The sequence below is a fragment of the Macaca thibetana genome, chromosome 7, assembly GCF_024542745.1.
Source record: "Macaca thibetana thibetana isolate TM-01 chromosome 7, ASM2454274v1, whole genome shotgun sequence".
Taxonomy (NCBI): Eukaryota; Metazoa; Chordata; class Mammalia; order Primates; family Cercopithecidae; genus Macaca; species Macaca thibetana.
This window is the reverse complement of record NC_065584.1, coordinates 162,567,165-162,580,580: the sequence shown is the minus strand read 5'-3', so window position 1 is coordinate 162,580,580 and position 13,416 is coordinate 162,567,165. Positions and strand designations below refer to the sequence as shown.

The 13,416-nt window shown below is 53.8% G+C and overlaps 2 protein-coding genes across 7 annotated transcripts in view; one reads left to right on the top strand and one right to left on the bottom strand.

Moving 5' to 3' along the window:
- The window catches only part of CRABP1 (cellular retinoic acid binding protein 1), a 658,055-nt gene extending 657,644 nt beyond the window's left edge, over window positions 1-411 (bottom strand). Inside the window, exon 1 of the mRNA XM_050800034.1 lies at window positions 408-411. The gene's annotated coding sequence lies outside the window, so the exon portion shown is untranslated. The remainder of the gene's footprint in view (window positions 1-407) is intronic.
- The window catches only part of LINGO1 (leucine rich repeat and Ig domain containing 1), a 202,191-nt gene that overhangs the window by 114,785 nt on the left and 73,990 nt on the right, over window positions 1-13,416 (top strand). For 5 of the 6 annotated variants that reach the window (XM_050799965.1, XM_050799964.1, XM_050799967.1 and 2 more), the window contains one exon: window positions 10,299-10,480. The gene's annotated coding sequence lies outside the window, so the exon portion shown is untranslated. Of the gene's footprint in view, window positions 1-5,077; window positions 5,275-10,298; window positions 10,481-13,416 lie in introns of those variants that run through there. The other variant, XM_050799966.1, reaches the window with a different exon arrangement.

The following is a 13,416-nucleotide window of genomic DNA, read 5'->3' as shown; positions in this document are numbered from 1 at the left end:
GAAGCCAAAGAAGAGACTTCTCTCATTCTCCCCTGCCTCTTTTCTCCTCATCTCCTCAGCCTGCCAGACCACCTTGGCCCTGGGCTTGGGACGACCTGCAGCCACTGAGAGGACAGCCAGGAAGGGTTCCCCCCAAAAGACCCCCCAGGCCTGTTGGTTATGTTTGAGATGCACCCCAACTCCTGTGTCAGTCACCTTTCAGCCTTTGGCATCTCCTTGTCCTTTAGAACCAGACAGTGCTAGGTGTGCATCCCAGCTCTGTCATTTCTCCTGTCCTTGGGCAAGGAACATATGCCTCAGAGCCTCAGTTTCCTCATCTGTCAAGTGGGAATAAGAGCACCTATCCCACAGTGTGCGGTTTCAGTGTAGGAGTACGCATAGCAGAGGACATTGCCACTCTTCTCCTGCCCCGGTCCCTCTTCCATGGTGATGCGGACCTCCCACCCACCCCTGCCTGTTTAGACCAAGGGCTGAAGCCTGGCACATGGGTGAGGTTGTCCTGTGGAAGACAGGAAGAGGGAGACTGCGAGTAGCAGGCCGCACATAGCACCAGTGTTTTTAACACTGTGAGGGGACCAAGCTGAGCTGCTGCAGCTATCCTTAACCCCTGACCTTGCTGCCTCTGGCTTGGTTCTGGAAGATTCCCTCCCCCACCCACCCCTGCTCACCCAGGTTTAGCAGGAGCAGCTACTTGCAGTGATGTGAAAAACACTTGGAGTAATACAACTCGGAGACTTTGACCACTGGTAACACTGACCCCACCTACCACCCTGCCTGCAGCTGGCCCAAGGCTCAGACCCCAGTCACCCCCTCCACCAGCCAGTCCGCCCAAACTGAGTTTAGGAGGGTCAGGTTTGGCTTCAGCTCTGCCTCGGTTTCTCTGAGCACAGAGTACTCACACAGAGCCTGGCACAGGGTATGTGCCCAAAATGCTTTACCTATTAGTAGCAGTAGTAGTAAGACTTGTTGTCATCATAGTAGAGCACTCCCATTTCACAGAGGGGCTAGGTGAGGCCCACACAGTTGAAAAGCTGCCATCTCTGTGAATCTTCCCAGCTCTGCCCCTTCTCCCGGAGTAGGCAACTCCTTTTGACTTTTTTCAATTTCTCTGCAATGCTCTTGTTAGGGGAGAGCTTGGTAGACAGTGGGATAGATTTCAAGGTGGGGAGAGGTGTGTTGAGGGGAGCAGCTCTCAGGGCTGAAGGTGCCCTGAGGAGGCCTAGAGCAGGTTTGATGGGCAGGAGGCTGATCTGCCCAGGGACCCTCTACCTGGGAGTGCCCTGCCCTCAGCCCTCCCCTCTGCTGGCTCCCCAGCTGCCTCCTGAAAGACTGAGAATGCTACCATGTGTGGTGACAGCAGGGCCTCTGCCACCCCTGTTACCTTGACCTCTGCTGATTCCTTTCCTGCCCCCTGTGGTGTCTGCCAAGTCCTTCCTCTCAGCCCCTTCCCTACCAGGTCCAATGGGCAGAATTCTGACCTGGTCATATTGCTAACAGCTGGTTAGCAGGTAAACTCAGCCTATAAAGTTAATTGAGCGCTTAGTGTGTTTGAGACATGGGGAATGCTGAGGACTGGGCTCTAAGGGGTCCTGTCACCAGGGAGGTGGAGGGGGAAATGATGGTTAGTATGTGCTTACTGTGTGCAGAGATGATGGTTAGTATGTGCTTACTATGCACAGAGATGACAGCTAGTATGCACTTACTGTGTATGGGGATGATGGTTAATATGTGCTTACTGTGTGCGGATGACAGTATGTGCTAACTATGTACATGGATGATGGTTAGTATGCACTTACTGTGTGCAGATGATGGTTGGTATGTGCTTACTGTGTGTGGGGATGATGGTTGGTATGTGCTGACTGTGTGCATGAATGATGGTTGGTATGCGCTTACTGTGTGCAGATGATGGTTGGTATGTGCTTACTGTGTGCAGGGGATGATGGTTAGTATGCACTTACTGTGTGTAGGGATGACGGTTAGTATGCACTTACTGTGTGCAGGGTCTGGGCTAGTGCTTTCCTGACCATCGGTGAGGTGGGAGCCACCCCAGTTTGCTGATGAAGAGAGGGGGACCCAGGGAAGCAAGGGGACTACCAAGGTCCTCAGCAGTGAATGCTAATGTTGGGGGTAGATAGGGCTGGACTTGGGGGAACAGAGACGAGGAGTTGACCAGCAGCTCCTGTCCTGGCAGTGTGAGTGAGCTCAGGAGGCAGTCAGGCTGCCCTTGGTCTGTCCTGACACGTCCCTGGGCCCTTGGGAGCCACCTCCGAGGAAGTTCTTCCTTCTCTTGGCTCCTTAGCCCCCCATTTAGCACAGAGCAGCCTGAGGCCATTGCACGGGGCACCCACTAGGGCAGTCCAGGGGCCTGCTGTCATCCGTAGGGACTCAGGGACTTTGCCTCCACCTCTCCCCTCTCCCTGCAAGCACTTTCGAGGAGGCAGCCCCACTCCCAATCCTCCTGCTGTGCTCACCCGACCCTTCTCACCCTCTGGCCCTACCCACAGTCTGCTGGGCCTAATGGCCCTGCCATTCCTGATCTGTGTCCCCTCACCCTTTCCAGCCTCCAGCCCGTGGAGGTCAGCCTTTCCCCCCCGACTGTGCTTCCTTCCACCCCACTGTGTCTCTCTGGTTTCCCATGCCCACCTTGGAGGAAGAGGTACTTCTCCTCCAGACTGAGGCTCATCCCTGCCCTGGAGGGCCATGAGCCAGCCCCACTGTCAGGCATTCCCTTTCCACAGCTCCTGCTTGGCGTGTGACCCCACCCCTTCCCCAAATATGCAGGGCATCTGGGTTCCCAAACCAGTAGCAGGTCCTGGTCACCCCTGTGGAACTCGGGCAACATCTGTGAGTCTTAGTTTTTCCTTGTGTTGGGTGGGCCAGAATGGTGCCTGGAACGTAGTAGGCACTCAACACATGCTTGTTGAATTAATGAACTAAGTAAGCAATGAATTCCTGGCCTGGCTGCCTCACCTGAGCGTTGTGCAGATCAAAGTAACTAATGGATTTTTTACAGAGTTAAAGATGCTGTTTGGACAGAAGGCGTGGGGGATGCTCAGTGGGACGCTGGCACTGTGGATTATAACCGCCGCCCTCACTTTGCAGTTTCCGCCTCCCAGATCCCTCCCTCATCCGCCCTCGTCTCTATTGCTGTACCCCACCTCTCCCCTGGCCACTGCCTCATTCCTAACTCACTTCCTCCTGTCCTTCCGCCTGCCTGAAATCCATCCTCCCCCAGGTGGCAGCTGGAATGATGTTTCTGAAGCACGAATCCGGACCCTGGGTACTCTCCACTTAGAACTTCAGGCTCCTGCTGGCTCCTAGGATAAGAGCTCCACCCCGTGTGGTGCCTGCTAGGCCCTGCCTGAAGGAGGGGGTGGTCTCCCTCTCCAGCCACTGGGCTTTGTCACTGGGGTCGTCTGCGGTGCCCTTCCCCACTGCTTCCAAACCCAACTCGTTTTCCTTTAATACCCCTTCAAAGATCCTTTCACCCTGGAAGCCTTTCCCAAACCCCAGCCCTGGATCAGATGCCCCCTACCCTGTTTCCACAGCCCCTCAGGCTCCTGCTCTCACACAGCCCCCGAGTTGTCATCTCTCACCTTCCTGCGCTCCACCCCACACCCTGCTCAGGTGTGTTTGTACTCTTAGTTCACAGAAAGCATTAGAGGGCATTTGCTGAATAAACGAGTGAGTGAATGAGTGAACTGGCAGCTCCCCCAGGCTGTGGGAACTCTGGGCTGGACCTATGGGCCTACTGAGGGGAGTGGGTAACACAGTGTGCCTCTGACCTGTCCTAGAGGTGACTTCCTTTCTGTGTGTCCCACTGGGCTCTAGGCGTCTTGCCCTGGAATTGCCCCCACCCGCAGGCCCTGCAACAGCAGTGGCTGCATCTGCAGCAAGGGGTTCTGAACCGTTCCGGGGATTCACTACAGGTTGAGGGTAGCACAGGAGCCCTGAGAACAGAGTCTGGGGTCTGCAGAACCTTGTCACCTGGTACCCTGATCCCCACCCTGCCACCATCATCTGACCCTCATGCCCACACGCACAGGTCAGTTCTGCCCCCGCCTGACCCCCAAGACCTTTCCTGGCCTGAACTGCTCCAGCCCCTACACTGCCCTGCACCAGGAACCTGGCACTGAGCCCCGGCTCTATTGCCCAGGCTGGAATGCAGTGGCATGATCACAGCTCACTGCAGCTTCAAGCTCCTGCCCACCTCTCTGCTCCTCTGACCTGGCCCCAAGCCCTGCCTTGTGCCTTAGCCAGTCCTGCTGATGGTTCAGCTATTACCCTGCTCTTGCAGACCCCTGTCCTGGGATTTCTGGCTTCCTGGCCCAGCTACCCTGGTGCTGATCGCCTTCCCATGAGTGTCACCCCTCTGTGGGCCCCACCCATGCCTGTGGTGCCACCCTAACCCCTGCCTCCAAGCCCGCAAATTGGGGCAGGCCCGGGTGCCCAGATGAGGAGGGGTCCGTTCTGCTCAGGGGGATCTCCTAAAACTGAGGCTCCTCCTACTCAGCCACTGGAAACGGAGGGCCCGGAGGTGGGGTTCTGGCTGTAGGTGCCCAGGGTGGGAGACACCCCGAGATAGGGGGCAGGGAGGGTTTCCTGGAGGAGGTGGTGGTGCCCTGGGTGAGCCAGTGAGGATGAGGAGGACGGGGGCCCTCCGCGGCGGGCAGAGCAGGATGTCCACTCTGTGCTGGGCTCCATGCCAGCCTCACGCTCGCCCCCGGCACGGCCAGCCTTCGGGCGGGTATTATTAGCGCCATCTAACAGACAGGAAAACAGAGATTCCAAGAGGCTCAGAGACTTGCCTGGGGTCACCTGGCTGACCAGTGGCCTTGTCAGGCCTACACCCAGGTCTGGTATCATTCCAGGCTCGTATGAAGGGAGGAAAGGAAGAGTCCGGGGAGGAAGGAAGGGAGGCGGGCACCCGCCACAAACATCAAAGCAGCTGCTGGCTGTGACTCTCCAGGGTGGGGGTGTGGGACTGGGTTGGCTTTCTGAGTCGGTCCTGCTCCCCCCGCCCCACCGTGGGAGAGCCCTCACGATGCGAGGTTCCCACCGCCCCCTCCCTGGAGAGGCCGGCAGTTTGCCTCTTCAGAGGATAATTCCCCATTATACAGAGATATTTAGCCTAATAGAAGCCGACAGATCATTCAGGGCAGTAATGTACTCTGGCTTCAAGCGTGTAGTTTCCTCAGCCTGAACTCCCAGATTAAAGGCTCCTTGCCCAGCCCGCCCCGTGCCGGTGCCTGTGACCTTGACTGCAATGATGGGGTAGGTTTCTCCCTCCCTCCTTCTCTCCTCCTCCCTTGCCAGTTTCCACCTCCCTCCCTTTCTCTCTCTTCAGAAGAAAAAAAAAAGATACTTTTCTTCGAAAATGTTCAGTGGAAAGGCTGTTGCTTAAACCTTGCATGCTCTGGGGACAGGCTGATGGTGCTGGGCTGCCAGCCGGACTTGGGAACACCTGGCCAGCCCAGAGCTCAGCCACAGATCGGCCGGCATGGTGGGCAGCCTGGGCAGCTGAACACTCCAGCCAGGCTGGGGTAGGGGGAGGCTGGGCAGATGGCCTTGCCCAGGGCCAGAGCTGGCCCCTTTACTCCCTCAACCCATTTCCCTGCCCCAGGACTGGCCCACAGGGGCCTGACCTGTGCCCTTCAACGAGTGGGGGATGCCTTTAATGACTGGGGAGCACTCTCAATGATTGGGGGCTCCTTGGGCCTGGGCATCTGGGGATGAGCCCAGGTAACACTATTGGCTAGATCTGAGGGGCAGATGGCACCGGGGTGGCCTTGCGAGCCTTGCATTGACCAGGAGGGTGGCTTCCAGAGCTGCCGCCTTCTGACCCCTACACGGTTCCCCTGTCGATTCAGCTGTTTCTGCTGCTCTCTTTGTCCTTCCTTTGTCTCGCCTTCTCCCTCCCACCCTACAACCGCCGCCTCTCTCTGCCTCCCCCTGCCCACCCCATCTGCTCACCGGGCTGCCTCTTCGAACTGCCTGGCACTTCCACGAGGCAGCAGGGAGCAGGGGACAGCACCGGATCTTTCGAATCAGTCGGCCCTGGGTTCAAATTCTGGCTCCAGCACTTATAAGCTGTTTCTTTCCATTTAATATTTCGAATTTGGACAAGTTCTTTAATCTATCCAAGCTTTCACTGCCTCACCTGAAGAGTGAGATGCTCCCACTTGGCCCTCAAGACTATCCTGGGGTCTGTCAGGGCAAACTGCTGGTCAAAAATAAAAAAAAAAAAAGATTATCCCTAGTGTTCAGTGTATGATGTAGTGCCAGTAGGTGGCAGCTTCCCCACCTGGCAATCCCAGGCCCCCCGGGGAGACCCTACCTCCTGACACTCCTACCTGCCCAGGTGCCCTCTCTGCCTGTCTGGTAGGAAAGGGGAAGGTGGTCAGAAGGTGGTCAGGTGGGTTCTGGTTGCCCCTGGCCCACAGCAGCCGTAGGTGTGGGGGAAGAATGACACCTCGTGGGAGGGACCCTACTTTATTTCATTTCTGGGCAAAGCCTAGTATTTGATACTGCTCTAATTTGAAGGAACCAACTTAAGGGGCTGTGGTAAAACCACCAGGGGTAAAGGGGACAGAGTGGAGGATCAGGGCCTGTGTAACCAGGGGGTAAATCTTCTAGGCTGAGACCCCCTCCCAAGTTTTGGGGCAGAGGGCAAAGAATGCCTCTAACCTCCAGGGATGGGAGTCTTGGCAGCTGGATGGAAGCCTGGGTGGAGTGGGGAGATCCTGCATCTTCCGGGGCAGGGGTGCTGGGGATGAGGGAGGAGAAGGTCCATAGGTGTGAGGCCACAGAGGGTGTGAGGCTGATGTGCTGTGGAACCCTGGGCTGAGCCCACTCCCTTGCTGGGCCTGTTTCCTCATCTGCTAGATCAGGCTGATCATGATGCCCTACCTGCCTCACAGCGTGGGCTTCAGATCCAGGTAGAGAATCGGTGGGAGCGTTCTGTGATCTGTAAAGTCCTAATAATAATAATAATAACTATATGCTGGACATTACCTTGCCTTCCCTTGACTCTCTATGACACCTGCTTCAATCCATGCAATCTAGCCCTGATTCATGTATTGACAGAATTAAAGAAACTCATGGCAGAAATCAACCTCCCCTTTTAGTGCAAACCCCCACCCAACACACATGGTCCCCAGACCTCTGCTTGCATACCTCCGGGGACAGGAAGCTCACTGCTTCTCATGCTGAACAGAGATCTGTCTCTCTGGAATCTTTTCTTCTTAGGCCTAGCTCTGCTGTCTGGACACACACATGCCAAGTCCCTTCGTCAGAGACTGGAAGTCCTGATCAGGCCCCTGAGGCTTCTTGAGGGGTGGGGTCTGGTTGTGAAAGCAGTCCCTGTCTATGGTAGAAGCTCTACGAGTCTTCCTTCATTACTCTCCTTTTCTTACCCCCACCCCCTCACATCCAACTCATCGACCAGTTGGTTCTGCCACAACACACTGCCCGAATCTGTCTGTTTCCTCCCTCTCTGTGCCATCCCTCTGGTTAAGACTGTCTCCTTGTCCTCGGGCGATTGTGACACTGGTCCTCTGCCCCAGGCCTGATGCCCTTGAGTTCAGTCCCCACTTGGCAGCTCCAGACAATGAGGAAAACATCATAGCACTTCCCTGGTTAAAACCCTCCAGTTACTTTTCATTGCGTTTGGGATGAAATCCAAAGCGCTTACCCTGGCCCTCAGAGCCCCAGCCTCCTGCTGCAGCTTCATTTCCCACAGAATAAATTCCAATGTGACTGCTTCAGAAAGACCTTCCTTGCCCCTCTAGCTTGAGTAACCCACCAGCCCCAGCCCAAGTCTTCTCTTTCACATTACCAGGTTTTATGATTGTTATTGCCTGTCACTCTTTGGAATTATCTTGTTTATTTGCTTATTTTGTTTATCATCGGTATCCGCTGTTCCCATGAGAGTACCAAACTTGTCTGTGTTGTACCCCAGTGAATCCTAGCCCCTATAATATACCTAGCGTATAGTAAGTGCCGAATAAGTATTTGATGCATGAATGAAAAATAACCCAGAAAACAAGAAATAGGAAGAAATAGCAGATGATGCCATTGTGGCTGTAGTAGCAGTTAATGATATGACAGTTTTGTGTGTGCGTGTATGTGTGTGCACACGTGCACGTGGGTGTGTAAGCTGGGAATCACCTGCCCTTTTAATCACCTGGGCCTGAAGCACCGCATGCGTGGGAGACACACATGTCCCTGTGGGCCGTGTTCATGCACACTCATAAGCACACACACAGGCATTTCGTGTTCAGTAGCAGTGTGACCTCTGGTCTAGTCTTTCGCCTTTTGGGCCTCCATTGCTCCACCTATGGAATGGGGCTGGCTGGGGCTAGAGGCAGAGGCCTGGACGCTATGGTGTGCTGAGTTTCAGTGCTTGCCGGTGGCTGGAGCACTGCAGGCAGCAGGGGGCTCGGAGGTGGGACGGAGCCCGGAGGTGTTTATTGAAGTTTACCTCTGCCCAGGGCTGCTCCCTGCTGCCCTTGGAGGTGAGGATCTCACCCAGGCAGGAGGGAGTGGTCCCAGGTCAGGACATTGGCAGAAAAGCCTAGGGACATGAGTTTTGCTGCTGGGAGGTGTATTACATTCACAGTCGAGGTCTGTCGGATGCATCCGTGACTTCAATCTGATAAGTTTTCATTTTTGTTTGTGTGCTTGTTTTTTAAAAAAAACCTTTTCCTTGCTACATTTATTTTACTTCTTGAACTTTTTCCGTTCAATTGCCATAAAAAAGATTTGCCATGAAATTAAAAAGGAGGAAAACTCTCCATCTGTTTTTCCACTCCTCCAGGCAACAGCCACTCCCTCTCTGCCCCCTTATCCTCTTCCTGTAATGGCAGTACTAGACCTTGCAGAATATTTGGGTAGTAGAAGTGGCCCCAGGTTACTTAATCTCTCTGTGCCTCATTTTCCTTCTCCAAACAATGGAGGTAGTCATTGTTCCTTCACCCAGTTTTACAGATTCCATGAGTTAACGTTTAATTTGTCAAGGGCTGAGGAAGGTTCCTGGCACTTAATAAGTATGATGTACATATGTGTTTACAAAAGACGAGTAAGTAAGAAGGAAAGGGCAGCCGTAATGCTGCCATCATAGCACAAAGGGCAGCTGTAGAAGTCTGTCTTTGGCATCAGAAATCAAGGGTTCAAGCCCCACTCTGCCCACAGTCTCCATGGAGCCAGGAATACGCATGTGGTTGCTTTCTCTAAGCCCCCACTCCTCCTGTAAAGCGGGTCTGTAATCTGGACCCTACGATGCCACAGCGTGGGTGAGGGTGACAGATGGGAGTGGGCCTCGTACACCCCGCAACCCAACCCCCACCTGCACCCATTTCTCAGTTTTCCACCTCATTATTGTCACGGAAACATTACTCAGCATCACTGCCGGCCTCTTCGTTGGTCGTTTTTAATGGCTGTGTACTACTCTCTTGGCAGGGGTGCCGTGAATCACTCCGTCATCTCTATTGTGGAGTGTTTAGGCAGCCTGCAGTGTCTTCTGTTACAAATAACGACTCTTTGCCCAAGAGGCTTCCCCTCTGAGCGACAGTTTTCCGGGACAATCTCAGGACATTCATTGGGGCTGCTTTGCTAGGGGGGCTGAGGAAGGGTCCAGTGGCAGTGGCTGGAGGAGGCAGGTCCCTTCAAGGGTGGCCTGACACCCTTCCCCAGGGACATTCCTTTCCCCAGGGACAGCCCAACTCATGGCAGCATGGATATCAGGACAGCAGGACACTCTGCTAGTGATGAGCATGATGGGAGAACACGAGGCCATGATGGGAAGGGCAGTGGGTACTATGGAGGATCAGGGCCAGGAGTTGGAGGAACTGTGTTTGCCTTTGCCACCCTCTCACTGTGTGACCTCGGGCAAATCCCTTCTCCTCTCTGGACCTCAGTTTTTCCCATGTACCGTGGCCAGGAGGCAAGGGTTGATCCAGAGCTGTGTTGTCCAGTGTGGTAGCCACTGGTTACATGTGGCTGTTTAGATTTAAATGTAAATTAATTAAATTAAAACAAAATTAAAAATCAGTTTTTAATAACACTATTCACATCGCAATATCCACATGTGACGGTGGCTGCCGTATTGGACAGTGCAGAGGCAGAACATTGTCATCATGGTAGAAAGTTCTGTTGAACAGTGCTGGTCTAGAGATGCTTCCAGGGATCTTCCTTTGGTCTCACCTTCACCAAGGTGTGGCCACCATCTGTCCTACCTCCTGTACCCCTCGGGCCCCTTGTGAACCCTACCACTCACTCTTGTTTCTCTTCTTTTCTAGGGATCTTATGACCATGACCTGGCTACCTTGAGTCTGCGGGGCTACACAGCCTTCAGCCTGCATCTCCAGGGCTCCGACTCTATCCACCTCCTAGACCAGCTCCCAAGTCTACTCCTGACCACAGCCTGGGCCAAGGGGACTCCTCAAGCTTTGGGACCCAGCGGGACACAGCAGCAGTCAGGGTAGGTGGCATCCCCCCTCTACCCATTCCCTGGCTCCTGGGGATATCCAAGCCTTCTTGGTCCCTAGAACAAAAGGGATACCTTTCTGTACACTGTACCTGTCAGGATCCCTTTGATTGTAAGTAGCAAAAAACAAAAACTAAAACAAACCCTATTTCATTAAAATGAAGTTATCAGCTTATGTAACCAAAGTGTTTGGTGGTAATATGGGCTTCAGGCAGGGCTTGATCCAGTGGTTCAAATGGTGTAACCAGAACCTGGTTTTTTTCTGTATTCCTTCATTCCTCTCCTTGATGATGGCTCCATGCTTAGTGGCATTTGGCATGACATAGTCAAAAGATGCCTGGCAGCAGTTTCTGGGGTAACATGCTTCTAGGTTTAGATCTAGGGTTGGGGGTGGAGACAAAATCTTCCCTGATAGAACAAATAGAAGTCCTTGAGTTGATCTCAGGGTCCTATTGGCAGCATTCAGCTCATTCTGAACCTTTAACTGAGTCCACAGGACTTAGAAACACTGATGGGCTGGGGGTCACGGTCTGTCCTTCCCCAACCATGTGACCAGGGATGAGGGATGAGTGTTTCCCAAAGGAATCTTGGGATCCTGCTGACAGGAGAAGGGAGACTCCTCCCCAACTAGGGAAGGCAAATAACAAATAATCATTCTAGATGGTGTCATAGATGGATGTGGACGTGCTGTGTGTCCTGGACAAATCTCTATGCCTCTCTGAGCTTCAGTTTCCTCACCTGATAATGAACCTCACCTGGAGGGGTGCTGAGAGAACTACCTGAGATGATGTACAGAAAGGACTGACATCTGGCAGTTTCTCAGTAAATCCTTGTTCCCTTCTCCTTCTTGCTTCCCTCTCCAGGAAGTTTGGGACATCGCCGGTTTGGTTTTTCTGTTTGTTTCTTTCCTTTTTTTGAACTTGGAAGGAGCTGCCAGCATGTATTGTTGATCAGAATCCTTACAGGCAAAAGCTGAGACAAGGATTTGCGTACACGAGCTGTATTGAGGGCAGGGCCTCAGGGAAAGGGAGGAAGAGAAGAGATTGGGGTAGGAATGATAGCACAGGCAAAGTTGGGCCTTGGGCTGGTCCAGGGAATCCTGGAGCATAATTCACCCACAGAATTACCCTTCCCACCCCCCACAAGGAGGTCGGGCTTTTGGGCCCCTGTATCAATCAGTCATTGGCAGTGAGCCACCCATGGGAGGGCCTGGATTGCCCAGGTGAGGTGGCCCCCATTTGTGGAAGGCAGTTCTCTAGAAAAGGAGGAGCACTGAGCTGCAGCAGCCCACCCTCAGGGCAGCTGGGGAACAGGGTGATGCACTGGCCATAGAGGATGTCTGGGCAGCCCACCCTTTAGCGCAGGGAGGCGGAGCCTGTGTCCCAGCCTGGCCAGTTCTGGGCCTCCTGAGTGTGTTGTCTCCTCTGGTTTTTGCTCCTCCTGCCTCAGAGTGCCGGTGCCTTCTACCACAGGGGGCTGGTGATGGTATGGGACCTTGGCCCCTCCTTTGGAGAAACCTCTTCCACCCCCAGGCTCTGCACTTGCCCTCCACCTCTGCTGCTTCTCCTCTAGTAATTCCTCTTCTCTCCTCTGAACCTTCACCTGCAGTTCCCCCAGCCCGTGGTTTTCTGCATTAGTCCATCTTCCAGCTCCACCCTTTTCACAGATGAAAGACCAAGGCCCAGTGTGCATTTCCTCATGCATACTCTGCTGGTCACTGCATCCCAGCACCGAAGTGCATTGCTGTCTTTGTCTTGACTGCCAGGAAGCTCATAGTCGGTTTGTGGCCCATTTCTGATAAGTGCCCAGGATGCTGTGGCATGCAGTTGCTTAATAACCTTGTCTCTGGCTTCTTCTTTCTCATTGTTGCTTTGTCCTGTTTTCTTCCTCTGTTTTTCAGCATGTGCTGCTTCTGTTGTTCTCAGCAGCCTCCAATTCTTTCGGAGGGAGATGGGGTATAAATAACCAACAGTGGTGGGAAACGAAGCATTCAGTGCTGACTGCAGCCAAATGCTGGGCCCTTGCCTTCCTGGTGGCAGCTCGGGTTGGGGGATCTCCCCCAGGCCCAGGGCTTAGCCTGTCCCCAAGGAACACTGAAGCCTGCCGCGGTGACCCCAGTACAGTGCTCACTCTGCCCTCCGAGGGTCAGGACTAGCATTGTTCTGCTGCCCGCCCTCTTCCCTCCCTCTCCCCATCTTATCAGAAGCTAATGAAAGAGGCTGGGAAACCCAATCCTCTGGTAATTACATTTACTTAACGGGTATTCAAGTGGAGTAATGAGAAGTTTAATGCAGTGATTAGATTTTTCTTTAATTAATTAAAATGAGAGCCATGTGTCTTGCCAGCAGACCAACTTGACCCTCTGCTTGAGAGTAGCAGATACAGTGGGGGGCTTGGCTGGGTGCGTGGGGGGCTCAGGGACAGGTGCCACCTCCTGCCCTGGCCCTGCTGTCTTCAGAGGCAAGCACAGCTCTGATGCCTATCCAGGCCAGTCTCTGAATTGGCCCTTGTTTCTGAGGTTTGTAAGTGAGTAGGCCTGGGTCAAACCTGGGTCACCCAGGGCCAAGGTTCCAACAGCCCATGCCCTCGGAGAGCTGAAAACTGAACCAGGATGGAGGTCTCAGACAGGAGGGTCAGCAAGCGTGGCTTAAAAGCAAGGAGCCACTGGGCTGAGCCTGTCCGCAAGGATAAACTGAAGCCTGATGGTGGTGGCCCCAGGACAGTGCACTATGCCTTCCAAAGGTCAGGACTAGCGTTGTTCTGCTTCCCTCTTTTTCAAAAAAGGGATTTCAGGCCCTGTGACAGGAGGAGGTATTTTAGGTTGTGCATCTCAATGCCATGTGCCAGCCAACACCTTCACTTTCTTGTTCAGCCAGACCTGGATTTACCTCCATTGGCACTGGATCACCTGGGCAAATCGAATGGGGCAG